Raw genomic sequence first — 14,084 nt, forward strand, 5'->3', positions numbered from 1 at the left:
AGTGTCCAGAAAGCATTTGAGAAAAGCTACTTTGAGTTGCCTGGATATTTTCCAAGCTTTGGATACCATAGTTAGTCACATGGAATGTGGAATGGGCTAGACGTTTTGGAATTGTTCTTGTTAAACTGGTGTAAGCGATTGACCCAAAAGCTTTAATAATCATTATTTGTTTAACGAGTTCCTGTGAGGAAAGCTATGCAGTTGTCTTGTGAAGTAGCTTCTTAAAAGGCTTTTATTTTGTCTGGATATGATAAGAATCATTACATGGTATGTCTAACCGATGAGTTAGTGCTCTTTCAGTGCATAGAAACTTCTATGGGAAAAAGAATTAGACAATAAGCACCAATGACTTAATACATGCCATGTTTCCAATTCAATTTGCTTTGATAAAAATCTAATAATCTCCAGGAACACAAATATTTATATACAGTGATTGGACAGTCGGTTAAAATAGGCATTCTCGGTCCCTTCAAAACATTCATTTGTCCTTTATACGACCCACACATTGTCAAGAGGTTAATAATGTTGAAAAATTCCTGTGGTGTTTTTAGTTTTTGTGCTATCTGGCACAGAAACATCAGGATCCTTAATTTTGTTTTCAACATAGCATATTCCTTATTCACAATCAATGCTCCTCTGTCTTAATCAACAAAATAGGAAACAGATTTTTAAATTCTGAAATCACTATAAATTCATAGCATTTTTCCTTTGAAGTAAAATATTTTACATGACTATAGTGAAACAGGAAAAGAATTTGTTTGATCAGAAGGCTCAACAACTAAAAGAATAATAATTTGTCTTCAGAGAAACAGATCAAGATTTTAAAGGTAAACAGGTATTATTTAAGAATTTGGTAAAAATGATTTTTAAATGTGCTAGGTTTTATGTTATAGAATGTGTTTCAGAATATAATTCAGCCCTAAATACAATTATATACCACATTGCCTGTGTGCAAATATTATTCTTTCCTATTTAGACATTGTCTTAAGTATGACATTCTACCTTAGTAGCAAATATCCTGGCTCCACAGTAAAATGTACCTTAAAAAAGGTAAGTTATCTGCTCCAATAAAACCATGGCAGATAAAACCTTTCATTGAATATGTCAAGCACATGTTAAATCATAAAATCTCATAGGACTGACTGTAGAAGATACCTGCATACAAGGTTCCTATCTTTATATACATTAGATCTCTAATACGTTTCAAGTAAGCCTTTGAAAAAAGAATAATTTATAATTCGTAAGATGTGGCAATTAATATTAGACATCAAATTCAAAAGCATAGATGGGCTTCACTTCTTTCAATAAATCTCAGGTGTCTAGAAGAAAAGTACAATGGGAAGAAAACGCCGTGGATCAAAACAGTGGGTAAAGGGGAACGAACCCAATTCTAACCCATCAGAGAGATGGAAGCCTCCAGAAACAGGATGCTGTATAAGCCTCCCATTAGTCTATATGATAAGCATGTTGCTATTAAAAAAAATTTTTTTTCAACGTTTATTTATTTTTGGGACAGAGAGAGACAGAGCATGAACGGGGGAGGGGCAGAGAGAGAGGGAGACACAGAATCGGAAACAGGCTCCAGGTTCTGAGCCATCAGCCCAGAGCCGGACGCGGGGCTCGAACTCACAGACCACGAGATCGTGACCTGGCTGAAGTCGGACGCTTAACCGACTGCGCCACCCAGGCGCCCCAGCATGTTGCTATTAAAAAGCAAGACAACTGACCACCATTTCTCTTAAAGTATGTGAGGGAGCCTGGAGATGTTTCCATTGTCCCCATCTGTCCCCAGCTTCTTGTTTGGACTTGAAATCTCCTCCATTACCTTTATTTACCTAATCCACTGACCACCCCTCCTCTCATATCTACCGCTATTTTCTCACCTCCTTAACTTCCTTCAAAGTGATCTTGCCCCATGGGCCCATCCTGATCAACCCCAACCAACCATGTTCACGCCTTTCCCTATTTTTATCCCTACAGTTTCACTCTCAGGCACAACTCCTCTGCTCAAGGCTATCCTGCCTTGGGTCCATGTTCAGCAGCTGGTGTGTCTGTGTGTGTGTGTGTGTGTGTGTGTGTGTGTGTGTGTGTGTAGTGCGCACGCATGCCCACGTGCCATAGCTTGTGTTTCAGGGTAACCATTCTCCCTGTGCTCAAACCCCAGCTCTGCTCTTCTGTTGTGAGGTACGTCAACTAAACCCATTAAGCTTGATGCTCCCTTTCTGTAAAGTGAGGATTATAATGGAATTTACCTAGTAAGGATATTTTGAAGATAGAAGAGGTAATGCAAGTAAATCACTCAATACAGTGCTGGTAAAGAGTAAACACATAATAAATACTGGTTTTTATTATTGTTATTGTATTTACTATTTCATCTACACAGAGGCAATTCTCTTCAGTGTGGACGCAAAATATTTTATATTACTTAGTATCACCTGTAAATTTGGTGACTGCACTGTTTGAACTAAAATTGGGACAAATCCAGAAAATCACACGTACTTATGCAGGAAAGAAACAGAAGCAGTGAAATAAAAACAGTACCAGGTGATTTGAGATGGGGAAATCACTGTGTCCCTAAGTCCTGTGCTATGCTTTTTTAATAAAATTGAGTCCTCCAAGAAAAGTATGCTGGGTCTACACAAGTGAAGTGAAGGACTAATTGGTTTGGGGTTGGATTCTGAATTCGAAGGCAGGTTAGAACAAGCTTTTCCCCCCCTGCATGGGATGCATAAATACAGACACCTGTGCAGTGTACTAGGTTATTGCTGTTAAAGAAAACCTTATCTTCTCTTCCGACAATTTGTTGTGAGGACAATGTCAGGAAGAAAACCTTCCCAGTACCAGGGTGGGAGGGGCCAGCAGACAGAACAAAGTCGTGAAACAGACTTATTATCATGTGAAAACCAGAGCTGGAAGGAAGTTTTTGATAGAGCTGGAACCCCTGTTGCCAAGGAAAATGGGCCAGGAGGTCTATGATATCTAAGGTCTTCAGTAATTGTATCTGAGAGCAGACTTGTAACAAATGCTTTCAAGTCTGTTAACTGGATGGCTTTGGAAAATCCCAGCTGAACTCTTAGAATCTCATCTGCCTAATTCCAATTTTGCCAATATTTTAAATGCGTATATAGTATAAGAACCAGGGCTTTCTGAAAACCTGCCATTAAGGTAATACCAGAGGAGGAGACAGAGAGGGGAGCAGGGAAGGTGTGTGGCTGAAGGTTGGTGGCACAAGAAGGCAGCTCCAACAGAGACGGACTATAACAGAATGGCCTTCTATGCTTTTTAAAGGGAATTTCCGGGATAGACACACCTCACAGACAAATCTAAGTATGGCAATACCTTCCTCATTTTCTATAATCCATGCCTCTGTTCTCAAGCATTTATGTGGATAATTGAAAAATGATGGTATATCGGGGACCTGGTGGCTCAGTCAGTTAAGCATCCAACTTCGGCTCAGGTCATGATCTCATGGTTCGTGGGTTCCAGCCCCACGTAAGGCTTTGCGCTCAGAGCTCAGAGCCTGGACCCTGCTTCGGATTCTGTGTCTCCCTCCGTCTCTGCCCCTCCCTGCTTACACTCTATCTTTCTCAAAAATAAATAAACATTGAAAAATGTAAGAAAAATGACAGTATAACACATTTCTTTCCTTGAGTCTCCATTTCCCTAAAGGCAGATGAGCTTCAATACTGAAGACAAATGCTCCATGTGGCAAGGGACAGTCGTGTCTCAGGTAATCCAGTGATCTCATCCTGATAGCCCAGCCCTACCAGTGCCCTTCCCAACAACCCTGAATGGAAGCAACACCCATGCACCCATGGGAATAGAATGGCTCCAAATGGCCTTTTGTTTTCATGCTCCTAATCTTCAGAGTCCTCATGCTCTTCTCTTGACCTTGCTTTGTTTCCAAGGTGAAATATTTATATTCCTACTGTACCTTATTTTGATAGCTGGTTTATGGTGTCTCTCATTATGCTCTTTAAGATGTCGTTACTGATAACCCATTAAGACTTTGTATTGGAGGAAAAAAATATCCATCCTGTACTGGGATAAGAACTAGGGCCTAAAAGGTAAAAAGCATATGTATGGTCCATTATCTACTCACCATCAAATGCAGACACACCATCCATAATTTACGCCAACATATATAGAGTATATAGAGAGCATAAAACTAGGGCATGAATTATTATTATTGTTGTTTTGAGAGAGAGAAAGAAAAAAAGAGAGAGTGGGGTAAGGGCAGATGGAGAGGAAGAGAGAGAATCTCAAGTAAGCTCCACGTTCAGCACAGAGCCCAACTCAGGGTTCCATCACATGACCTGGGATCATGACCTGAGTCAAAATCAAGAGTCAGATGCTTAACCAACTGAGCCACCCAGGTGCCCTAAGGCAGAAATTATTGAAGCCAGGTCCAGGTACCCAGTTCTTCAATATACTGTTCTCTCTACTGTAGTGTATGCTTGAAAATTTCCATCACAAAAAACTTCAAAAATATATATGGGATCCAAGAGACAAACTCAGAAAAGAAAAAAAAAAGTGATTTGAATGATATTCTCTGATGTTAGATTACTGTAGGCAGCATTCCTATGCTTAGGAGACCTCCAGTGTTCCTCTCTGCAACCTTGGGAAGCTCGTGGGAGGAAGAGGGGTGTTTATTTTTAGTGTATTTACTTTAGTGAGTGCCCAGTTTTCTTGCTGAGGTGGTCCAGGCACGAAATGCTATGTATTTGATTTTTTCAAACTACATGGCGGCAAGGAAATAAAAGTGTAAAAGCTTCGGTATTGGACAGACTAGATTCAAACACTCTTAGGGTACAACTTGGGAGCAATTGCTAATTTCTCTGACCTTTCATCCCCTACAAAGTAGAGTTAATATCAGTTTCACAAGGTTATTATAGAAAAAGTGCCTACCGATAGGTCTAGCAAATAATAGATTGTCGATGCATTCTCGTTTCCTTCCTACTTGTCATATTTTCAGCTGCCAGTCATATAGCATGTTGAAAAAATTCCAAAGACTTTCTAGATATAACTCGGAAACCTTTTCAGTTCTCCAAAACACCAGCAAAATCTTGGCATATCCAGTCACTGCACATTATTAATAGTAGAGCTATTAATAGACAAGGAACCCACGCCTTTAGATAGACACCAGATTGTGTGGTGTTATTAGAAAGGACAATAAACTCTCGGTTAGGGACATGAATTCTCATCTCCACTCTCTCACTAAGAAGCGTTGCCTTTACAAGGGACACCCAGCCATCTCCTGTCCTTGGAGAAGAAATTTTTCTAAAGCATTTTTGAGCCCCCAACTTTCTAAAACAGAGAGAATGATAAGCATAGAAACAGACTAAAATATATATGCCATTAATAATTTGATATGTTACTATACTAAATAGACATCAGTTTGATTGTCCTCAGGTATGAAAACCACCCTTATTAGATTTTGACAAAGTAAAAGCACTATACAAATATGAGGTTTTGACTCTGGATCAAATGGCCTTGGCCAGAGGCCACTGCAAATAGTTCTGTTGTGTGATTATTACTGTTTTTACTATGATGAAAGTGGGATTATGAATTTAATACAATAAATAGCTGCAAAGTAGCTAAACCTCAGCATAGAGAATAATTAACAGTGTGGGACATCAGCAGGCCCCTGGCCTGGCCCTGTGCTTACCGTGGCCTTGGCAAGTTATAGTTGCTTGATTGCTACAATAAAGCATACCCTGTCTTTAAAAGTTGTTAGAAGTTAAATGAGACAATGCTGGTAAAATGTTCCTGGTATTACTAAGTGCCTAAGAATCTATTTTCTTCATGAATTTCCACTTTGGAAATATTATATCAGTACTTTATCAATCAGGTTGATTTTCCGGAGTTAAAATTCAAAATTTTACTTTTCATATTTATGAGTCATTCACTGTTACATGTGTATGTGTGAGAGACAGAGACACAGAGATTACACATTTATAGGGTTTCAAAAAACAGCAAAATCTTAATTAAATAGCAAAAGGACAGTATTCAGCTGAGCTGAGCACTCATGAAGGCAACATGGAACTCACAGACAGACTAGAGGGAGTTAAGGAGTGGGTGACTCTCAGTAAGAAAATACTTCCTTCCATCAAAAGTCACAGATGTCTCTACAGCCCTTGCCACCACAGCCCCCGTCACAGGCAAGTTGTGCATGCACATCAGTCAAGACGATATGCAAATCACCCTTGAACAACAAAGGAGTCACATCTCCAGCATATTCCATATCTGAAGAATTGAAAGCTAAGAAAAGAAAGAGCCTGCACAAGGCATGTAAACACAGTTGAAGGGTCTACATTTGAGATGCTACATTTTGAACAATTGCCAGAGACAGCATTCTCTTCCGTGGAAAATCAAGCTTTCATTCAAGAGAGTGACCCATAAAACCTTGACAGTGCTGGATGTGACCCAGTACTCTGCTACTGACACAGAGCAGCAGGTGACCCGAAACCCAGAGGACAGGAAGAAACCAACACACAAATGGAACCACCCAGACCCAGCCTTCCTCCGACCTCATTTATCATAATCCTAATGGATGGGGACAGAGGACAAGCCACTGCTGGTGTGTGCTGTTTTTGCTACATGTGAATTCAAGGCACAAATGAATCTATGCATTTCCACCGTTTAGGCTGAGGTCTTCTCAAAGATGGCCTGCAGTTTTGTTTTAAAAAAAAAAAAAAAATCAGGTGAACTGGACTGATAACCATACAACATTTGCAGAGAAACGCCCATGACAAACGATGGCCAGACAGCCTAATCCTATCTGAGGGCACCACCTCTGATGTGTACACGACAGGTATTGATTCTGGAGCCCTGACAGTCTTCAGCCTCTCACCACAAGACGGGATTTGGAAACCTCAGGCAAGCTGGCTGTCTTTCCCTAGGGGTTCAGTATCATTGCCGGGGACTCCTGGGGAAGAACAGACCCCACGGCTTTTACTATTTGAGGACCAAGGGGTTATCTTCCTGTCTCCGCTCCAAACTGAAAAAGCAAATCGTCTACCTTTACGTTTCTTCTGGCTCATAAGTCTTCCTCAATGCTTCCCTCATTTTTCTTCTTCCTTTCTCTCCTCACAGTTTCTTTTCCCAAAGCCATTCATCTTGTCCTCACCTCCTATCAACCAGGAAATCATTTAGCTGCTGAGACGGGTGGCCCCAGTTTACTTTGTTTTAAAGATAGACTTACCCCCTAGTGGAATCCCTGCCAGAAAGCCTGCTCCACCGCCGCCCCCACTGCCCCGCCGCCCTCACCTCCTCATCCTTGAGTAAGAAAACCCAGACATTTATCTGGGCCTGCAACTGCCCTTGCCGGAGGAGCCAGAACCTCCCAGACAAGGGAGGAAATGCTGTAGACAATAGCTGAAGCCACTCGGTCCACAGCACTCAACTTTTCAACCACACCCATTGGTGGAATTTGTTACCGGTAAACACGCATTGCTCTAAGCACCATTATTTGTTAGAGATGAAAGGGAAAAATCATCTGCTCCTGAAGTCAGCCCAGCTCTTACAGATGATTCTGGATCTGATACACATGAAAAGTGGATATTTGTGCTTCTCTGAGCCAGAAACTAGACAGGGAAGCCCTTTGCTACCTAAAGATTGCCCTTTTCTCTGTACCTGGAGCCCAGTTGGTCTGCTGAAACTCCAGGATGGGCAATGACTTCAAATCAGATTGTAAAGTAATGAGGGCAGGGAACATGAGAAACCTGTGCAACACTACTTGGAAACCTTATCAAAATCCCCTTTAAGAATTACATGGTGGTTCGAGTTAGCCTTACAAAATTACATTTAACCTAAGTAAAATGATAATAAGAATAGTGAAGAATACGGAAAAAGAACAATGAGAGTACCAGCGATGATCCACATCCTGAGGGGGTCCTTCCTGACTCACCCAGCCTGTCTCCCCATAGGTGAAGCTGCTACCTGTCAGAACTTGCAACACTCTCTCTGGATCCTCTTCTCTTTCGTGGTATCTCTCAACTTATTCCAGCAGCCATAGCTCCAACCTCTCTCCAGGAACTGGCAAATAATGAGCAAATCATGCAGTCAATGTATTGCATTCAATGTATTTCAAATACTTTGCAGTTCTGTGTAGGGTCTTCAAAGTCAGCCTAACCCTGTTACGTTTCTATCTCTTCCATGGTAAACGCTCTGTCTTTTAATGATGGATTTGATTTTTCCAATAGCCAAGAGGTGTTCATAGCCAGTCCCTCTGGGAAATAAAATTGGTTATCAAGCAAGATAAAATATTTTCTGTTAAAAATAAAGTGTACTCTATTTTTTTAATGTTTGTTTATTTATTTTGAGAGAGTACAAGTGGGGGAGGGGGCAGAGAGAGGGGGAGAGAGAATCCCAGGCAGGCTCCACAGTCAACACAGAGGCCCACGAACCATGAGATCATGACCTGAACTGAAATCAAGAGTCGTGTGTTCAACCAACTAAGCCACACAGGTGCCCCCAAAATATACTGTAAAATAATGTGTGTGTGTGTGTGTGTGTGCATGTGTGTGTGTGTGTGTGTGTGTGTGTGTGTGTGTAATAAATTGGCTCTGAAAGATGTTTCCACTGGTAGGTTTAAATATGTTTTATACCAGTAGGTATGAAAAGTTTCCAAGGGTCACAGCTCTGAAGGACAATTCACATTTGGATATACACATTATGCTATGTTTGCTTTAAAAGATTGATTATTTTATAGCTACAATTCATAAAGCCTGTGGTCATAAAACACCTCCCTCTATCTTGGAGGCAGACTACACTTGTACAAATAATGTTATCAGGTTCTAACTCAGCTAAGACCACTTCTGGCCCTAAACATGGCTAGACTCCATTCCACTCTCAAGTAGCCAGGACCACAGGATCTATTCCCAAACATGACTTCTAGCTTACACAGGAAAATAAAAAAAGGAAATTTCATTGCAAAGGAACCAATCCTGTAAAAGGGTAAGAAGTCACTAAAAAATCAAAACAGCTTCAACCATAGAAAAAAGCTTAATATTGGTTTGGGGGCATTTCTGTCAATTACAAAGGGCTTTTAAAGAGAGAGGCAGCAACTTTATCTCGATACCACATCTGCCACTTGCCAAGGTGTGGCATCCGTCTCCAATAACCCTGCTTTGTCACCATCCAGCTCCAACGGACTCAACGGTGCCCTTTGTCACTTGCGAGTCTCACTCCTCAATTCTGCTGCTTGCTACTTGAAAAGCTCCTAATCTACAATTTCGTATTCTGTGCCCACAACCTCCACGTTATGTTTACTCATTCTCTTCTTAATTCTCTAAAAAGTGGGATTCTGGTTTCCAGAAATAAAGACTGGGCTTGAGACGGATTCAATTCTTGGCTTTTAGATGTGGCCTCAGAAAATGTCATTAAACTTCCTAAGTCTTTCCAAATAAAAAAGAAACTATTATAGGCTGTCCTAAATTATTTAATATATATTCCTTAAAAACTGAAAAAAAAACATGACTATATAAGGCAAGTGTTTATGAGTTTGGTGTATTTTCGTCTGCATATGTTACATACATAAGTTTTATGACGTGGGAACATAGTATAATATTTATTGTTGTGCTGTGTGCTTTGCTTCCCTTTACAAGATTACCAGTAATGCAGCCTCTGCTTATACATGTCTTTGCAGTGACCAAGAGCCACATAATTGTGAAAGTAATCCCTTCTGTTGTGGCTGCTGAAATGCTGGCATTGTATCTGATATTGAGAGGTCCTCCCCATTTTGGTTTTAGATCTTCCTCCCTCTACCTGCATACATTTGCCCTCCTGCGGTCTTCTAGAACAACACATATAAATCTAATCCCTTTGCCATATGACAACCCTAAAATATTGAAAGTGAGCTTTCATATCTCTCCAGCTCTTTTCTTCTCCGATCTGAGTAGCCTTGGTGTTTTTGTTTTTCTTTGTCCATTTCTCCTCTGACGTTATTTGTGGGTCCTTGGTCGTCCTCACCATAGCATGTGCCAACTCTAGCTTCTCACACCCCTGAGGCCTCCTTCAGTTCCATCTCTCACCTGAAACTCTTACCCTGTCAGTGTAAACTCCTCTCTCTCCCCCAGCTTCTACTGAACTTTATTCTGTTTTCATAGGTCTCCTCATCTAGGCTATAAAAGATATGTCTTGTATTTCTTTTGGAACAAACCACTACCCACTTTTCACCTCTGCCATCATCAACCTCATAGGAGACTGTCTCAAAGCTACCTTTAGATTCTTCTGGTTGACTTTGGCAGTTATTTCCTTTTTTTTTTTTTTATGTAACCAATACATTTTCTGTGCATTGTTGCAACCTTTAGAACAGTCTCAAAAGCTAATAAACTAATCAAAATGCTTTATGAAGTGGAAGAAGGAAGGATCAAACATAAAGAGAATTGTATTCATCATCTGGGCCCAGTTTTATTTTCTTTAATATGCATATGTATACCTAGTTGTCAAAATGACTACTCTGGAGTCCAACTGCTAAGGTTCAAATCCCTATCACTTAATAGCTCTGTGTCCTCTCTTTACTTCTGTTTCTTCATCTGTAAAATGGGGATAATAGAAACCGCCTCATGAGGTTGTAATGAAGATTTCGCGATTACCAGTAATACGTGGGAAGTGCCTAGATCAGTAGTTGGCACTAGGCAAGCAAATGTTTGCTACTGTGATGCTGAAGAGGACAATGATCTAGGCGCTCGGGAAAATCACTTTTCATCTTTCCAGGTCTCAACTCCCTAACCTGTAAAACGAGAAGGAAAAAGGATTAAATGCTTCCAACTGTGATAGTGACAACTGTACGATCCTAGAGCCCTTGACATTTTACAAAGCACGTCCATATGCAGCAGCTCACCGGGAAACACTCATCAGTAGCCCATGCTTTCAGTATACCTGACTTGCTGAAACAGCTGACCAATGTACTGGAAAGTCTAAATACTGACTCTGGGCCCTGGCCTCCATTTAGCAGAAAGATCCAAAGTCCTCAAATAGCTTATGCCCTCTCCAGTATCTGGCTTGCTATCTGCAAAATAACTCACCTTGAAAATCTGGACTACCAAATGGCACGTAAGAAACTGGAAAGAGGCAGGCAACGAATAAAACAAGGCAAGGATATTTATTGAATATCTACAATATAGATCATTATAATGTCAATCCCATTAAGCCCTCACAACAACCCGCGTGGAAGGTTTTACTACCCGTATTTCTGAGATGATTTCCTCATAGAGGCTCAATACGAGTGCCAAAGTCACACAGTTACTAAGTTGAAATCAGGTTGGAAGTCTGACTGAGCTCAAAGCTTGAGCTCATGCTAAAGTTCCACACTGTCTCCCTGAGATTTGCAATCTACTAGGATTGGGATACTGGTTGCCATTTTAACTTCTCTGCTCAACCTTAAGCCCACTGAAAGGTTTTGTTCGATAAATGGTGCCAAGGACATGATGAGGTATTTTATCATAACAACTGGCCTATAGGTGGCAATATTTTCCACTCGCGACTGACCCAATCCAGCACTCATCACGAAAGCCTCAATGCAAAAATGTCACTGTATTTTGAAGGCACCCTGAGACAGCTCTACCTCACAAGTCCACCCCGTAAGCAATCCAGACAGCTATTGAGCAATAACATTTCTTCCATATTTACAGTGTAACAGAGAACAAACACGTCTAAACCATGATCATTGTTCCATATAATAAATATTGTCATTGAATGAGCTCAGGCCACTTTTTTTTTGTTCTTGTTCTTCCTTGTTTATTTCCCACCAACACATTTTATTGCTCCCTGGCTTGATGGCTGCTAGCCCTGAGGGCACGTGAAAGTGAAGTCAGCAGAACTGTTGCTGAAAAGTCTCCAGTTGGTCAACAGACTTGCTTGCCCATTCAAAGGAAGTAGCATGAAAGTGAGGGAGCGACGAAGCCATGGTCTTGAGATCCCAAAGATATCACTGTGTTTGGCAAACTCCACCGAACTAGAACGTTTGGCCTTAAATAAGTGAAATTATAATTATATGTTAAGCTACATCTACATCAGGGGCTCCTGGGTGGCTCAGTTGGTGAAGTGTCCAACTCTTGATTTCAGCTCAGGTAGTGATCTCAAGGTCTGTGAGTTCATTCAAGCCCCGAATCAGGCTCCCCACCTGATGTGTGGAACCTGCTTGTGATTCTCTTTTCCTCGTTCTCTGCCCCTTCCCCGCTGTCTCCCTCTCTCTAAATGAATAGATAAACCCTAAATAAAAAAAAAAATTTTTTAAAGCTACATCTACATTATCTTCATGGCCATTTTAAGAGACAGTTACCTGATGCCAGGCAGGGTACACTATATATTACTCTGTTTGGGCCTCACATGTAATCTTGTGAGGTAGGCACAGTTGTTATAACCATATTTAATGAGGAAACCGAGGCACAGAAATGTTTTGTAGTGTTCTTATTGTCATAGAACAAAACAATGGTAGCATGAGGATCCACACACCAGCAGCCAGCCTCCAATGCCCATGCTTTTTCAAAGCAAGTTTCTGATTGCTTCTGGAAAATTGTAAGATACTCAAGTGCATGCCCATAAGCAGAACCATTTAGTTTAATAGTTTTCATGAGATTTCCCAATCCATTTAAACAATCCTGTACCAAGCAGTTAGTGTGATGAAAATGAACGCGATCTGCGTATGCTAAGAAAACCAAAGCCACGGTGATCAAATGAATTTCCTCTGTAGGGTCACTTCACATACCTATTAGATTGATCACACACAGCATTTGAGATGGAATTACTCTGAGAATTTTTGGTATGGCTGGAGCTAACTTATGGTGAGTGTACTTAAGGGATTACATTTGATTCTTACCATGACTTTTAGTCAAAGTATCTGATAATGAGATGAATAGCTGTTAGAAAGGAAAGGTAAAGAGAAAACTGTCAGCCCACAGAACAACTTGTCACTGATTTGTTTCAGAGGCTTGAATTCATAACTCTTCTTCCTCTTTTTAACTCCACAAAGCTCCTTCTCCTTCCAGAAAGTTCCTCTTCCCAAAGCCAAGGACTGATAAGGAATGAGGACAGAATATCAGGTGCCTTGTTGTCTCAAGTGGCTTATTGACATCGCTAAGATTTTTCAGACTGGGTAACACCCATTTAGCTTATTATGCCCCTCATGGCAATAATCTTTAGTACTTTCTCCCTGAGAAGGAGTGAAGTACACTGGAGTGGGATGATCCCATTATAAGAGCTAATTGTATGTGGCCACAAAATACAACTGAAAGGCAAAGGGGGACAATGGCTTGTAACAAGGAAGCTAGGAGACCCCACCTGGGGCAATGCTCCCTATGTTATACCCATATCCGTCAAGGAGGCATGACAAATGGAAGATGGCACAGCCCAAGGGGTTGGAAGGTCCAGATCTGAGTACCACTCACCCTATAATCTTGGGCAAGCTTCTTTTCCTGTTGAGGCTCCAGTTGTCTCACTGTTATAAGGGATAAAACCTCACCCAGAGGGTCGGGAGACACTGATGAGATTTCATTCTGGCAGATATCGGTCACTCTAGGGATCTATGTCAATGTTAGTTGTGAGTTGATTCTTCAGAGTTCTGGCCTTGCCTCTCACTCTATCCAAAAGCTTGCCCTTGATCTTTGCACCTCTTCCCAAGCCCAGAAGAGGTAAAGATTCGACATTGCCTTGGGTGTGATCCCAGGCAGTCTTATTAATCAACATGACTTCCTGTTTCCCTACAGTGAGAAGAGAGGAGGGAAACAAGGTCTGAGGAGAGTGGCAGGGGCCACACCAAGCGAGGACCTCAGCAGGGACAACAAGAGCCTGCTCAAGCTGAGTCAGTCCAGTGTTTTTTCCTGTTAAATGATTCACATGCTGAGGCAAATCGGTCTGAGATGTGCACACTCTTCTTTGCCTTTCATGACCTTCCAAATGAGTTGATGATTTTTGTTTTTGTTTTTCCTATTTCACTTCTCTTTCCTTGGAAAAATGATTGTACTGTTTTCATTCTAGGTTGAGGTCCCCCCCAACCCCCACCCCCTGTCATTTCAATGTTTGGGGTGGAGCGGCGATCATATCAAAAAAACACTGTGCTAATACATGACATTAAAGCCACT

General features: G+C 41.1%; 1 long non-coding RNA gene across 1 annotated transcript in view; it reads right to left on the minus strand.

The window, feature by feature from the left end:
• Positions 1-14,084, minus strand: part of LOC106986393 (uncharacterized) — a 161,527-nt gene that overhangs the window by 60,078 nt on the left and 87,365 nt on the right. Inside the window, exons 8-9 of the long non-coding RNA XR_008291165.1 lie at positions 10,599-10,735; positions 7,910-8,037 (exon numbers count right to left, since the gene is read on the minus strand). This is a non-coding gene — a long non-coding RNA (uncharacterized LOC106986393). The remainder of the gene's footprint in view (positions 1-7,909; positions 8,038-10,598; positions 10,736-14,084) is intronic.

Source organism: Acinonyx jubatus, chromosome D4 (assembly GCF_027475565.1).
Source record: "Acinonyx jubatus isolate Ajub_Pintada_27869175 chromosome D4, VMU_Ajub_asm_v1.0, whole genome shotgun sequence".
Classification (NCBI taxonomy): Eukaryota; Metazoa; Chordata; class Mammalia; order Carnivora; family Felidae; genus Acinonyx; species Acinonyx jubatus.